This window comes from Chionomys nivalis, chromosome 11 (genome assembly GCF_950005125.1).
Source record: "Chionomys nivalis chromosome 11, mChiNiv1.1, whole genome shotgun sequence".
Lineage (NCBI taxonomy): Eukaryota > Metazoa > Chordata > Mammalia > Rodentia > Cricetidae > Chionomys > Chionomys nivalis.
This window is the reverse complement of record NC_080096.1, coordinates 29,109,704-29,125,192: the sequence shown is the minus strand read 5'-3', so window position 1 is coordinate 29,125,192 and position 15,489 is coordinate 29,109,704.

Genomic DNA, 15,489 nt, shown 5'->3' with positions numbered 1-15,489 from the left:
AGGCTCTTTTCGCCTAAGAGATAAAATTTGCTTGTAACCAACCAGCTGTGTATCTTTAATCCCAGCACTCAGAAAGCAGAGGCAGTCAGATAGATCTCTGTGAGTTTAAGGCCAGCCTGATCTACACAGACAGCTCCAGGACATCCAGGGCTATAGAAAGACCTTGTCTCAACAAGAAAACCTGTTTCTGTTGTAAATGGTTGGGGGCTAGATTACATCTAATGACTCAAGATGGTGTTTCTGGCCCAGTGGGATGCTGCCAGGGCAGGTTAGCAGGAGTTGGTACTTGCACGTATTTGTGGAGGGCAAGCGTTACTGAATGCCATTGCTGCACTCCGTCACTTAGTGGTGAGATTGATCTATAGTCCCAACCTGTCAGATCTATGACCCTGACTTCTGGAGAAGTCAAGCCCACACTTTGCTCAACAACTCACTTGCAAATTTGTTTTTTTTTTTTGTTTTGTTTTTGTTTTTTTGTTTTTTTTTTTTTTTGGTTTTTCGAGACAGGGTTTCCCTGTGGTTTTGGAGCCTGTCCTGGAACTAGCTCTTGTAGACCAGGCTGGTCTCGAACTCACAGAGATCCGCCTGCCTCTGCCTCCCGAGTGCTGGGATTAAAGGCGTGCGCCACCATCGCCCGGCTCACTTGCAAATTTGTATCCTGTGTGCAGATGCTGTAGGGAGCGAGCAGGTCCTGGAGCAAGGACTTCCTGGAGTAACTGCCCGTTTCTGATCTTGTCCCTTTGTCCCATGAAGAGGAGGTGGGGCAGAAAATTAGAAGGAGGGAACTTTGAGGGTCCCGAGAGAGGCTCCTTGGAGAGGAAGTGTCTGAGGGCCCTTGAAGTCACCTGAGGCTGCTAGTTCCTGGAATACTGGTTAGGTAATTGTGGATCAGGAGAGGCCTCAGGACTGATCCATCTGCTCTCACAAGGCCGTGGACCACTGCACAGGAACACTTTTTGAACTGGATGACAGGTGATTCTAACCCCCAGTTCTCAGGGAACTGAGGAACGTGGAGAGTACACAGAGATTCTGTGGGACAATTGGTGCCCCTGCTTCCAACTAGTACCTAGGAGGGGTCTTCTCAGTCTGCAGTTCACAGTTCCTGTCCCCAGACAAAAGAGACAGTCCTACTCCCACTGCTGAGGAGATGTAAAGATGAAGGAATGGCAGAAGCTGGAAGATGTCACCCTTGGCTCACAAAGCCACGCTAAGCCCCACAGTGTTGGGGAAGCTGCAGTGGTTGTGCCAAGCTACAGATGTCCTCGGGGCTCATGAGATCAAATGAGACGCTCCTTGAGCAAGAGCCCAGGCAGCTAACATCAGGAGAGAGGGTGAGGATTAGTGCCTGAGCAATACCTCTCCCTTCCTGGCTAGCCGGCATGAGGCCCTCCTCATGCTCACACCATGTCTCTGCAAGGAGTCCCTGCCCTACTTTGATAGCCTTGGCCCATTCATAATTGGAAGAACCTAGACTCAGGTTAATTGGATAGGCAGGAACAGAGCTTGCCCGGAGTTCCTGGAGTCCTGCCCACTCTTTGGGCTTCCTTTTTATCCCTCTGATAGCTGTTTGCCATCTCCAGCTCATAAAAGTCGTGCCAGGACCTTTTATGATAATGTTTGATCTCATCCATATTGATTAAAGGCAAGAAGAGATAACAGCGTAGCTGGGACCCATCTAGGTTAGCCGGGTTCCGTCACTGGTTACATATGTGATTTGGGGCAGGTCACAGCTTCTCTATGCTTCATGTATCTCTTCTGTGCTTCTGCTTCATGGTGCTATCCTGATGATCTAGTGAGACAACATGTGTGTTCAAAACAAACTTTACAGGTCGTAACATATGGTAGCTTCTTTGCTTTACTGTCAAGATGTATGCCTTTGATTAGTAGGTACTGAGAGAACAAACTTCTTACCATGTTTTGAATTGTAGAACTTAATGTACAGTGGCCTCACATGCTGGACAGAGTGGACAGAGGTAGGAGGGGTGTGGGAGCCGGAGAACACAAAAGGATACTTAAAGGAAGCAGGATGGCCATGTGGGTACAGTCGTGGAAGCCTTCTTTGAACCAGCACGGAGATGAACAAAGTATGGCCCATCTTGACTTTTCAGAGATCACATCTAGTTTTGCAGGGAGATACAGGCTGAATATTAACCATGTGGTAGGACCAAGGCCTGGAGAACTCTGTCCGGGTGCCCAGACTTGAGAACCCTAGATTCTGTTTGAGGGATAGAGGTCTCGAAAGGCTTCCCGGAGGAGGTAATGACAGAGCTACGCTCTGGAGGATGAGGTCAGGAAGTAGGATGTGAGACAAAGGGAACGCCTGGGACACAGAGGAATGATGGGGTCCGAGAGTGCGCGAGCCGTGAGCAGCTTGCACTGGCTAGTGTGGAGATTGGTGGTCTCTGAAGCTGCAATGGCAGGACCTTTGCACCCTATCTTACAGGCAGAGGGGAGCCCCAGGAAGAATGCTAAGCAGAAGAGTGAAGTTACTGCAGCTGCAAAGGGAGGATTCCCATGCAGAGAATGCATGTTTGGGGCCTGAGCTGGGTGCTGGTGACTGCTGCTGAGCCTCAGTTGTGTACTTGGTGAAGACACTTGCTCCTCCTCCTCAGACTCTCATCCCATCCTCCCAGATGACAGCGGCAGCATGTCAGTCTCTCTAATTCAAGTTTTCTTCTGTTTTCTTTTTGCAACTGGGTTTCCCTGTGTAGTCCAGGAACTCACCCTGTGGCCCAGGCTGGCCTTAAATTCACAGAGATCCACCTGCCTCTGCCTCCCAAGTGCTGGAACTAAAGGTGTGCGCCACCACTATGCCCATCTCAATTCTTTTTTTTTTAATTGAATTATTTTTTTTAACGATTTATTTATTATGTATACAACTTTCTGCCTCCATGTATACCCACACACCAGAGGAGGGCGCCAGATCTCATTACAGATGGTTTGGAGCCACCATGTGGTTACTGGGAATTGAACTCAGGACCTCTGGAAGAGCGGACGGTGCTCTTAACCACTGAGCCATCTCTCCAGCTCCCTCAATTCTTAATAATAATCAAAAGATTTTAAAAAAAAAATCTGAGTCAGGCGGTGGTGGTGCACACCTTTGATTCCTCCAGCAGAGTCAGGCAGATCTCTGGAGTTCGAGACCAGCCTGGTCTACAGAACAGCCAGGGCCACACAGAGAAACCCTGTCTCTGGATATTCACGCAGATCATCCAGCCCGAGGAACTCCCCTGCCCTTCTGGACCTCCTTCCCAGGGGCTCTCGCCAGGGGTTAGGTTGACATCTGAAACCCCCTCCTTGACGTCTATTTTTGGACCCCTTTGGCTGGTGCTAGGAAGAGTGTCAGGGAGCTGGTATCCTCTGGGCCGAGTGTAAAGTGCTAGGCTTGAATTCTGTTCAAGTTGGACTCTCTTGTTTTTGTTTTTTTCAGGACAGGTTTTCTCTGTGTAGCCCTGGCTGTCCTGGAACTCACTCTGTACACCAGGCTGGCCTCCAACTCACAAAGATCCGCCTGCCTCTGAGTTCTGGGGTTAAAGGCTGTACCACCACACCCAGCTTAAAGTTGGACTCTTAAATCTGGAGTTAAAATGGGGCCTGGCAAACCTGGCAGTGGTGGTGCATGCCTTTTAACCCTACACCTTTAACATGGAGGCAGAGGCAGGCAGATCTCTGAGTTTGATGCCAGCCTGGTCTACAGAGCAAGTTCCAGGACAATCAGGGCTACATACACAGAGAAACCCTATCTCAAAAAAACAAACAAACAAAAACAAAAGATGGGGCCTGGCCTGGCTTGGGTTCTAGGTTTGGAGGTGTGTTCTGAGCTGGAATCAACTGCTCTGCTCTGGTTTAGCTTTGGTCTGAATTCTAGGGCCAGGGCGTTGGGCTTTCTGAACACCAGGCTTTGAGTCTGTGAGCTGGATTCAGCTTAGGACTGAACATAAATTCTGAGCCTTGGTCTTTGGCTTGGGCTGGACTTTGGGCCTGGTCCAGGTGGTTTTCCAAGTTCTGCAAGCTGGGTCCTGGGCTTGAGACTTTGAACTAGGGTTGGGCTGGCTTGGGCTCTGGGTTCTGGGGCTCCTAGTTGTATATTATTAACACTGGGATGTTTTTGAGATCTGGGCTCTGGGTCTTATCTCTAGATGAACTCAGGGGCTGGGCAGGGTTCTAGACTGAGATAGTCAGCTGTAGTCTCTGAAGTACAGCTTATGTTGGTTATAGTGGGGTACTCCTGAAGGGAGCAAGGCCTCTCACCCCACTCCTCTTGGGAGCTCAGTCTTGCTCCTATTGGGACAGTGGGGCCATGCGAAGGTACTAGTAGGTTCACTGAGTTGCTAGAAGGAAGTAGAAGGTAAAGGTAGGGCAAGTGGCATGTGAAATGTCCTTAGGTGACCAGAGACCATCCTGCCTGCTGTCAAAACCCTTCCACTAAGCAGAGAATACCCTCTAGCCACAAGTGGGGTTAAAGCTTTCAGACTTCATAAGCGTCTATTTCCAGGGTCTACTCATGCCTGGATCACTTCTCCCTTGTGTGTGTGTGTTGTGATGTGCATGCACACCTGAAGATGCACTTATGCACACACATGGGAATCAGAGGACAACTTTAGGTGTCACCTTCCACCTCATTTAAGACAGGGTCTCGGCTGTTCACAGTCCTGGGAGGCAAGTTAACAGGGCAGTTTCTTGTCTCTGCCTACCATCTCGCCACACGAGCACCGGAATGAGAGGCACATGTCACAGTGTCTGGCTTTCTGTAGGTTCTGGGTTTCGAATTCAAGTCCCATGCTTACACAGCAAGCCCTTTACTCCTCCTAGCCCCACTGGTCTTTATCCCCTTGGCTGTCCCCTTCCACCTTTCAGGTGCTCCATCAGTGCCTGCCCAGTGAGATTCCCCTGCTGGTCCTGTGCACTCTCTTCCTTCACAGTGACTTCCAGGGGAGTGAACAAGGGGTTGGAGAGCTGGCCTCTTTGTTTACCCTACACGTCCTCTGGGGCAGGAACCCAAGGCAGCCACCTTCACCAACATGACAGGAATTGCTGCAGGGAAAATGTTATTAATAAGAGATTTCAAGCTGTACATGCCAGCCGGGTGTAGTGACACACACCTTTAATCCCAGCACTTGAGAGGCAGAGGCAGGTGGTCTCTGTGAGTCTGAGGTCAGCCTGGTCTACTTAGTGAGTTCCAGGACAGCCAGGGCTTTGTAGAGAGGCCCTGTCACAAAACAAACAACAAACAAGTTGCGGGTGTCATTCCTCCATAAGGGGGTTACAGCAGCATCACCTGCTCGGTTTTTCACAGCTGTCTTTTTAGGGGTACACTCAGTTCCTAACTTGATCTACCCCGCTGTCCCAGATCCTCTTTACAGTCCCAGGAAGACACCACCGTTCAGTTCTCCACCAGCAAAATCCCCAGTAGCCTCTGTACAGAAAACCATACTCCCCAACATACACGGGGCAAGCTCAACAGGAGAAGAAATGGTAGGAAACTCCCAAATTCTGTTACTCATTCGGTCCAGAATCATATCACAGCAGAATGGTGGAGCGGAGGGAACAGGATGCAGCAGACAGCTTGGGGCAGGTGTGGCAGTTTTAAACTTCAAAGTTTTGTCCCTTTAAAGTCTTTCTGCCCATGAGAAATGACAAGCTATGCCTGCTCGTCATTGTTTAGTCTTGGGCTTTTGGAACAAGTGGGGATGGCAGTGGGGTGGCTAAATGTGGATCAAACAGACACTTTGAAAGTGGTCATTCTGTCCAGCAGTACAGTCTAAATCCATACTGAAGAAGAACTACTTTCTGAAAGGTCTTTATAATCCAGTACCTGCCTCGGGTGATACTAGGGCTCACATGCCAAAGCCTCTGCATGTGCCCTTTTGTTATGAGCCTGTACCACCACCTACCATGCAATAGCAAGAGATCTGGCAGAGAGCGTGAACCTGTGATGGTTCCTTTCAGGTGCATAGTGTTCCTATAAGAGCTTTGTAATGATCATACCTTTACCACAGATCAGGGCACTATCATGTCTTAGAACTGGAATTTGTCCCGCCGCTGATCACAGTGATCTAGAGTGTGGGCCTTTGGTTGTTTAAGCACATCCCTCTTCCTTTTGCCTCTGTTCCAATCCCCACTGGGTCCCATGGTCCTGGCAGCCCTGTTTATATGTTCTTAAAAAGCCTTAGGGAGAAAAGAAAAAAGAAAAAGGAACAAAAACCTCAAGGTTCAAACCTCTGCTCTCATTTTATTTTCTTCCTTCTTCCTTTCTTTCTTTCTTCCTATTTTTGTTTGTTTTTTTGTTTTGTTTTGTTTTTTTGTTTTTCAAGACAGGGTTTCTCTGTAGTTTTTTGGATCCTGTCCTGGAACTAACTAACTAGACCAGGCTGGCCTTGAACTCACAGCCATCTGCCTGCCTCTGCCTCCTGAGTGCTAGGATTAAAGGCGTGCGCCACCACCACCCAACTCTTTCTTCCTTTTAGTATTGGGGATTGAACCAAGGAGTCACACATGCTAGGATAGGAACTCTACCACTGAGCCCCTTTCCTTTAAACCGCATTTATTTATTTATTGCCTGGAGGGTGCACACGCCACACTGCCAGCAAGTAGAGGTCAGAGGACAATTTGTGGGAGTTGCTTGGCTCCTCTCCTGTGAGTTTCAGGAATTGAACTCCGGCTGACAGGCAGGGTAGCAAGTGCCTTTACCCACTGAGCCATCTCAACCTTCTTGGCCCTTTTTAACTTGTATGTGCATGTGTGCATGCATACCCACAGGCATTTAGAGAAACACATTTGCGTCTTCCACCTTGTTTGCAGCGTCTTTTGTTGCTCACAGTTGCATAACCAGGTGTTTTCTCTTGAGTTTCCATCTTGCCATAGGAGTATCTGGTTATAGACTTGGGCTACTCTGCCTAACTTTACATGGATGCTGGTCATTTGAACTCAGGTCTTCACCCTTGTGCATCAAGCACTTCATTCCCCGAGCCATCTCCCCACCCCACACCCTATTTCCCCTTGTTATTTTGAGACTATCTTCATAAGTTGCCAGGCTGTCTTTGAACTTGCTCCCGTAGCCCAGGCATACCTTGAACTTTCAGCCCTTCAGTTTCTACCTTTGCAGTAACCGGGATTACAGGCCTGGATTTTGCATTTAGTTCTTACATGTCTCATGCTGGTCATTCTGCCTTCCCTGCCATTCAGTAACTAGTCGGGGATGCCTTCACTCCAGACACCATTTGCTGAGCCATGTGTCGGCCAGAGTCCCTCAGTTCAGAGTCTGAGGGAGGGTAAACGTGTAGTTTTAAATCACTAAAGTAAGAGTAATTTTAAAAAAGCAAAAAATAAAAATAAAAAATTAAAAAAAAAAATTTAAAAAGCCAGGTGGTGGTGGCACTCACCTTTAATCTCAGTACTAGGGAGGCAGAAGCAGGTGACTCTCTGTGCGTTCAAGGTCAGCCTGGTCTACAGAGCAAGTTCCAGGACAGGAACCAAAAGCTACGGAGAAACCCTGTCTCAAAAAAAAAAATCCAAAAAAAAAAAAAATTAAGACATAGGAAATAAAATAAATAAATAAATAGATTTCTTTTTTTTTTTTTAGATGATGACATAGGGAAACAGGAGAGATGGGAATAAAGTTGCTGTATTGCACAGCCCAGGGCCAGATGACTGGTTCCCTCTACAGAGCTTGCAATGAGATGACCTTCAGCAGGTGGGAACCCAAAGAAGTTCCAAAAGCAAGTTCTCCAGGTAACTGAGGAGGTAAGGGCTGTCAGCGCAGAGCAAACTACATGTACCGTGAGGAAGTCTTCGGAATATATTGTGGCTGATGCACTGAGCCCATGCCAGGGAAGGATGCCTAGTGCTCACTTGCTCAAAGAGTTAATGAATGCAAGAACCATAATACTAGAAGTCATAATCAGCAACCTTTGTTAACTACTCATCGGAAGCCCAGCACCAAGCTAAGGGATTCACGTGCGTTTTCTCATTATAATTCATAGCAATCCCAGGAGGTGGACTCTTTATTATCTTACCTCTACAGACAGGGAAACTGAGACTTGGAAAAGTTAAGCATCTTGTTGGTCCCAGAGCTACTGAACTACAGAGTCAAGATGCAAACCCAGGCCCCCTGACTCTAGAGTCCTGTGCCTTTCTGTCAGCACCAATGCCCTTGACTTTGGACAGTAGCCTCTGTGAAGACCAGAGATACACACCCGCTTTCTGGTCAGGTCTTCTGGAGGTTTCTCAGCAGCAGTGAGCCCCAGGGAGTATTGGCATCGATCAGGCTCAACTCCACTGAGAGCTTCAGAAGAGAAAGAAAGCAGGGAGGGGATTGTGGGAGCCCAAGCATATAGGAAATGACCCTGGGATTCTTGGAGTTCTACAAAACAAAACAAAACAAAACAAAACAAAAACAAATAAAAAACCAACAACTATTTGGCGAGTTTATTTTGAATCCTAGCTTTGGTGAGACTTCATTGTGCTTTTAAAAAGACTGTCTAGGGGCTGGAGAGATGGCTCAGTGGTTAAGAGCAATGACTGCTCTTCCAGAGGACCCGGGTTCAATTCCCAGCACCCACATGGCAGCTCACAACTGTCTGAAGATTCAGTTGCAGGGGATCTGACACCTTCACACCAATGCACATAAAATAAAAGTTAAATAAACTCTAAAAAATATTAAAAAATAAATAAATAAATAAAAGACTGTCTAGTTCTCAGCTCCTTTATGTGCACCTTCCTTCCCACATGGCCTGCTGCCTAAGCCCTTAGGACTCACCAGCCCTCTACCCCTCTGGCTTCAAGATTTTGTTGTTGTTGTTTGTTTGTTTGTTTGTTTTGTTTTTCAAGACAAGGTGTCTCTATATAACAGTTCTGGCTGTCCTGGAACTCTCTTTGTAGACCAGGCTGGCCTTGAATTCACAGAGATCTACCTGCTTCTGCGTCCCAAGTGCTGGCACTGGGTTTAAAGGCATCCACTACCATGCCCAGCCTGTCTTCGAGATTTTTTTCCTGATCCTTTTCCCCAGGATGCTGAGACACCTATCAGTGCCTTCTTCCACCATCTTGGGCCAGTTCCGAATGGTTCCTTTTGCAGCTCCAGACCATTGTGAACGACTAGTAGAGGTGATGGGGGTCACACATACTCCGTGGCCTTTTACCTGGGTCTTGCCCACGCACGGACTCTCCCGCCCAGCCTTATTCAAAGACTTTTCTGCCTCTCAAGGTGTCCTTAAATGATAGTATTCAGAGGGCCTCTTCTCTTAATCCTCTTGTCTGCGTCATCCCTCTTCCAGCACTGCAACAACCATCTCGACTGTACGATCAACGGGCCAGATCTATAGCCTGTTTCTATCCAGGTGCTGAAATGTGTATTTTATACTCTTATTCATCGAATTAGCATGTCCTTTGTTAGGACACGTGTCTAGAAGACAACGTGAACCTTAACCTTATGAGCTCAGGACCTAACAAGCAGATATATTAAGCAATTAGAATACAGAGTGTCTACAGAGAAAGCTGGGAAACATATGTTGGCTAATCTAAGAGCCTTATATCAGTTAGATTTGGCTATAGGTGACAAACTGAAAAGCTCAAATCCAGGCCAGTGAGCTGGCCCAGTGAGTAACGGCGCCTGTCAGCAAGCTTGACTGATGGCATGAGTCGATCCCCAGAAATCACATGGAAGAAGGAGAGAACCAACTCCCAAAAGTGCACCCACATTTTCACATGCATGTCTGTGCCCGCACATACGTATACATGCACACAGGCATGTACACACACACACACACGTACACACATTTCAACTAGTTCTAAGTCTGGGGATAATTATTAGTTCAGAGCCAGTGTAATAGCTCCAAGGTCATAAAAGCCCCTGTTCTTTTTATTATGCCTCTCTTCCAACCCCTGTCATCCTGAATGACAGATACTTCCACCTCCAGGGCCCGATAGTCAGTCAGATTCTAGCCAACCTAAGGAGGTGGAGTGGGAAGCAGCACACCCCCCCATTTGACACCAGTTCCCTAAAGTGGCACAAATGACTTCTGCCTAAGCTGTTGGCCAGGACTCAGTCACACAGCCACACCTAACTACAAGGGATTCTGGAAAATAAAGATGTTTTTACTCCATGCCAAGCCATTGGGGCAGCTAAAAAATAAACTTCAGTGACAAGTCCTGTAATGGCTCTTAAGAAACAGCAAGTAGTTGCAGTTTCAGAAAGGCTCCGGCCGAGCTGACACTGAAATTGAGATAAGAGTCCAAATTAACCAGGCAGAAAAGGGTGTTTAGACTACACAGGGCATTCAAGGATTTTGTTTTCTTTGAGACAACAAAGTAACCCAGGCCTTGAATCAGGTCGGCAGCTGAGGATGACCTTAAACTGTTGCTCTACCTGCTTCTCACTCCAGAGTGCTGAGAGTACAGGTGTATACCGCCCAGGTGTGTACCACCCAGGTGTGTACCGCCCAGGTGTGTACCACGCAGGTGTGTGCAGCCATGCCGCTTGTGCTTTGCTGCGGGTTGAACCCAGATCTCTGTGCACGCGAGTCACAGCCCCATTCACAGGGAGCCCTTCTGAAAGTGCTGATGCTTGGGAGGTGGGGAGATGTGCCCCGCATCCCACTCTTTCCCTCTCTGCCCTATCCCCTCTAGATAAAATCTTTCTCTAATCCTGGAACTAGGCTGGCATCTAGAAAGTCCCAATGGTCCCTGTCCCCAATGATGCTGGGGTTAGAGAGGCAGCACAGGTGGCCGCTCCAGCACTTTGTAAGGATTGCTGGGATCTGTGGGGGAGGTCCTCACGTTTGAGCATGCATGCTTACCACTGAGCTATCTCCCCAGGCCCCAAGATCACACATTTAGTCATCTTGAGAAGGGAGGAGTGGCCCCTGCCTGCTGAGGAGAGAGGCACACTTAGGGGTGGAACAGAATTGTATTCCTGCAAAAAGCAGCCCATGTACATTTTGGACCTAAGAGTGTCCCTAGATTTCCCTGGCACAGGCTTGAGTTTCAAGAGATATCGATTTGTAATTAGACCAAGTACCCTAGGCAAGGAAGCTCTGGAAAGCCAGAAGCTGGCCACACGCGCTGAACAAGAACCCAGGAGTGGTCACTGGCAGGATGGCCATTGGCCCTAGCACCTCAGCTGCTGGTCAACAGCAGGGCAATTTGTGGGGTGCTGAGGCTACACAAACTGCCAGTTGGGGCCTCCTCCCCAGACATACCACAGGCCATCCAAAGGTTATGTTTATTTCCCTGATGTGGCCACAGACATGAGGGCAGGGCAGCCAGCTGGGCACAGCAACTCTGGCTCTTAGGAATGAACTCAGTCCCCAAAGCTCTGTCTCTCCCGCCCTTCTTTCTTCCTATAACAAGTGGACAATGACTTTGGCTCAGGTCACCTCAGAGAGTTCAGCTGGAAATCCCGAATATTTCAACACCTGCTTACTGCTTGACAGAGCGCCACAACTCACTGTTCCCTGACCCCTTCCACAAACAGGCATACATGGCATACAGACTTAATACACATGGACACCCAGGCCCTTATCTGATTCCATGTCTTCATAGACATACTTGTTCTCACACACAAGTCTCATCTGCCACACACCTGTGACATAAAGGCAGAGCCCTCCCCCTACACATATCACATATAGACCCTATAGACTCCAGACCCCAGCACGTGTATTGCAGACATAGACACACTAAACATGCAATATTCTAACATGTCCATGCTCTCTCTATATATTTCATGTTCTATGTATGTATACCACACATGTACCTATAGCTAGCTACTCATTCACCCACACATCATATCCAGGCCTCTACCAACACTGGTCCCTATGTTTTCGAAGCAAAGTTCCCAAGCTCTTTTTTTTTTCTTTCCAAGACGGATTTTCTTCATGTAGTCCTGGCTGTCCTGGAGCTCACTCTGTAGACCAGGCTGGCCTCAAACTCACAGAGATCTGCCTGTCTCTTTCTCTTGAGTGCTGGGATAAAAAGCTTGTGCGGCCATCGCCTGACGTTTTTCTTTTGGTTGTTGTTTTTGAGACACGATCTTTTTGTATAACATGTAGCCCTGACTGTTCTGGAACTCACCATGTAGACCAGCCTGGCCTTGAACTCACAGAGATCCTCCTGAGTGCTGGGATTAAAGGCGTGTGCCACCACTCCTGGTGCCAAGTTCTTATATCCATAGGAATCTTTGCCCTTTGAGCTGTAAGGAGACAGAGACTCAGAAAGGAAGTTGGAGAAGAGTTGACAATGTCTCCATTACTCCAACCCAAACATATCTACATGGCCCATAGGAAAGAAGGAAGACTGGCCTTTCCCCTACTACCCTATGAACCATTGTGTGTTCCTGACGTCAGGGACATGGAGTTCTGGCAGGAGATCCAGCATGATGCCTGGGCTCTGTATCTACTATACAAGATACCCTGGAGACTACAGTCCCAGTCAGCAGCCTGGAAGCCAACCTGTGCCTGGCCCACCAATGCCACGGGGGCAGAAGAAGCCCTTGTGCAATAGCAGTTGACCCAGGGGACCAGAGGACAGGGCAAAAGGCCTCATAGTCCTCACATTGCAGGCACTGAACCTGGACAGCCACAGCTTCGTTTCCTGTCATCTCATCGCCACATTGGATCTCCTTTTCATCTTAGTCTCTTCAGGCATCGAGGATAGAACCAGGGCCTTGAGTGCATCAGGCCACAGAAATACACCTTTGCTCCTCTGTATCCACTCAGACATGAAGCCAGGGAGATTAAACCTCAAAGCCAGTAAATGGTAGTTCCTTCTTTTTTTTTTTTTTTCTTTTTAGTCAGGGTCTCACTATGTAGCCTTGGTTGGCCTGGAACTCACTGTTGGCAAGACTGGCCTTGAACTCAGAGAGATCCACTTGCTTCTGTCTGTTTAGTGCTGTGGTTAAAGGCACCACCAAGCCTGGCAATGGTAGTCTCAGACATTGAACTTGGTCTGTTGGTTCCCACAGCACTCAGAGTATCCTGAGGACTAGAATGCTGGCTGCGGCTAGGTGGTCCCAGGCCGGGGTAATGACTGCAGGCTATGGGAAGCTCTGTTTTAGGCTTCTCATTTCCCATCCTCTCTGACTAGGAATACCGAGACAAGGGCCTTCTCCTAAGGGAAGTAAAATTGGGGATCAGGAGAGTGGGGAGACGCTTGGCGGTGCTAAGCTCTTAATAGACTGGGATATTGAGTCAAAGCTGGCAGCAGGCCAAGAACTAGAGCCACAGTTTGAGGCAGGTCAGGGCTAGAATCAGAGTTGGAACTAAATCAAGAACCAGGCCCAAAGCTACTGCCACTGGCTGGAAGAGATGCAGGCCAGGACAAAGGGCTGAACCAGACCTGGGAGGGAGGAGATGGAGACCCAGAGAAAGGCAGTCTGACCACGTGTTGGCAAAACCTCATTGGAATGTCAGGCGCAGTGCTGCGAACAGAGGGAGGAATGCGGGTGCTCACCTGTCTACCAGAGGTGACGGGTTTATCATGGCAAAGGACCCTGCATGGAGCTATGCCTGAAGGGTGGTCCAAATGTCAGTTGGCAGAGTTGGGTAAGAGAGATCAAACCGTGGAAGGTGGAATCGGTGGTCGGAGCCAAGACCCTAAACCAAGAAAGCCCAGAACAGGGTCTGTTCTGAAAGGGTAGGCAATCTTTCTACCTGGCTAATGTGCGCAGCTGGGCTCAGGACAGTGGCGTTAGCTCTGATGATAAGAACTCGCAGACTCTGGCGACTTGGTGAGGAATGTGAACTTTATTCAGAGGGCAAGGGGATATCACTGGCAGACGTCAAGGGTGGTGATGTGGTCGGAATCGTGCTGTAGTAGAGCCCTCTGGCTGCTGATATGAACAAGGAACTGAGAGTGGGGAGACCAGAGGCAGCCAACGACACAGTCAGGCCAGTCACCCATACGTGATGGGAAAGAGGGCAGATGCTGGGTCTGTAGAGAGGCAGGATCTACAGGCTGTGGCGATCCTCTGGAGGTGGGTGTGAAGGAGAGGTGGACCTAGCCAGACACCAAGTAGGCTGGAAGGCTGGAAGCCCATTGCAGAATGGGGCCACATCGGGAGAAACTAGAGGGACGAGCTTGTCCTTCCAGCTCTGCCTTTCACTAGCTGTGTGTCCTTGGACTGTGACTTCTGCTCCCTGAGCCTCAGTTTGCTCTTCTACAGAACGGGAAAAGTTCTATTGCCTCCAGAGGAAATGCACGAGGGCTAGACAAGACATTTCTGAATGTGAGCAATGAGGGTGAGCCGTGAGTGTGAGCGAGCCGTGAGGGTGAGCCAGCCATGAGGGTGGTGAGCCGTGCATAACCAGTTATTGCATCTGGTCTCCGGCTCCCAAGCAAGATGCCGGCTGACCGACCTCAGCTGTGTTCCTGAGAGCTCCGGGAAGTGAGGCACGAACAGTCTGAGGAGCTGGCATGTCAGCCCTATCACTCCTGGCTGAGAAGAATGTCCTGGAATCCTATTTGCTCACACTCCAGCCAGTTGGGTTCTTCCCCCTCTTCCCAGCAGGGTTCCACAGCCCATCAAGTGGCCCTGGATGGCTGGAAGAGCACTCAGAGGTCATGAACTTGCCTGGAAACTTGCCCCACCTCATCCTTTGACCACAGCAGGACCCAATCAAAGTCCCCTTGGCCTACTCCACAGTCCACCTCTGCGGTGAGATACCACCGGGAGCAGCCCATTTCTGCAGGATGGAGATATTTCTGACGCCTCTCCTCCTTTGACATCTTCCCAATTCTCTTCAATATAATTTCTTAACTACAAAATGGATTCTCATGGCTGGTCCTACCTGACTCTACACACAATCCTGGGGCTGGTGGTACCCCTCACTCTGTAGATCAGACTGGCCTCAAACTCACAGAGATCCCCCTGCCTCTGCCTGGGCCTCCCTCTGTGCTGGGATTAAAGGCGTGGGCCACCACAACCTGGCCCAACAATGACTCTTAAACCCAGCTCCCTCTCCTGGCCACTGGAGGTCTATTGGCCCATCACTCTCTGTGTTACTGACCCAGATTCTCTGCCCCTCTGACTCTCTCAGGCTACAAGGTAGACCTTTCTCTAGACCCTCAAAACAGTGAATGCGACCATCTCTTGCCCATTCTCCCAAACCAGAGACACAGACATCAGTCTTGCCTCTTCCCAGCTCCGTGTTCCGTCAGTCCTATGTTTTAAGCAGCTGTCTGTCACCTGTCCTGTCCACTCTACCCATGTGAGATGGCTGCATCTCCCCTGTTACAGACTCCTGGCCTCAGGGCCAGTTGTGCCAGCTCGGATCTTTTCCTTGGTTTGGGGACTCCCATGGGTACACACGCTGCCCCACTATGACATATTTTAAAATTCTTTTATTACAAGATTGTCCCAGAAGGCCATTTTTGAGAAAGGTCAACCAATCAAGGATCCCAACGAAAAAACAAAACAAAATGAAATAAACAAACAAACAAACCAAAGTTTTAAAATAAATTTATCTTTCAGATCCTTGCAACAGGGAATTGCCC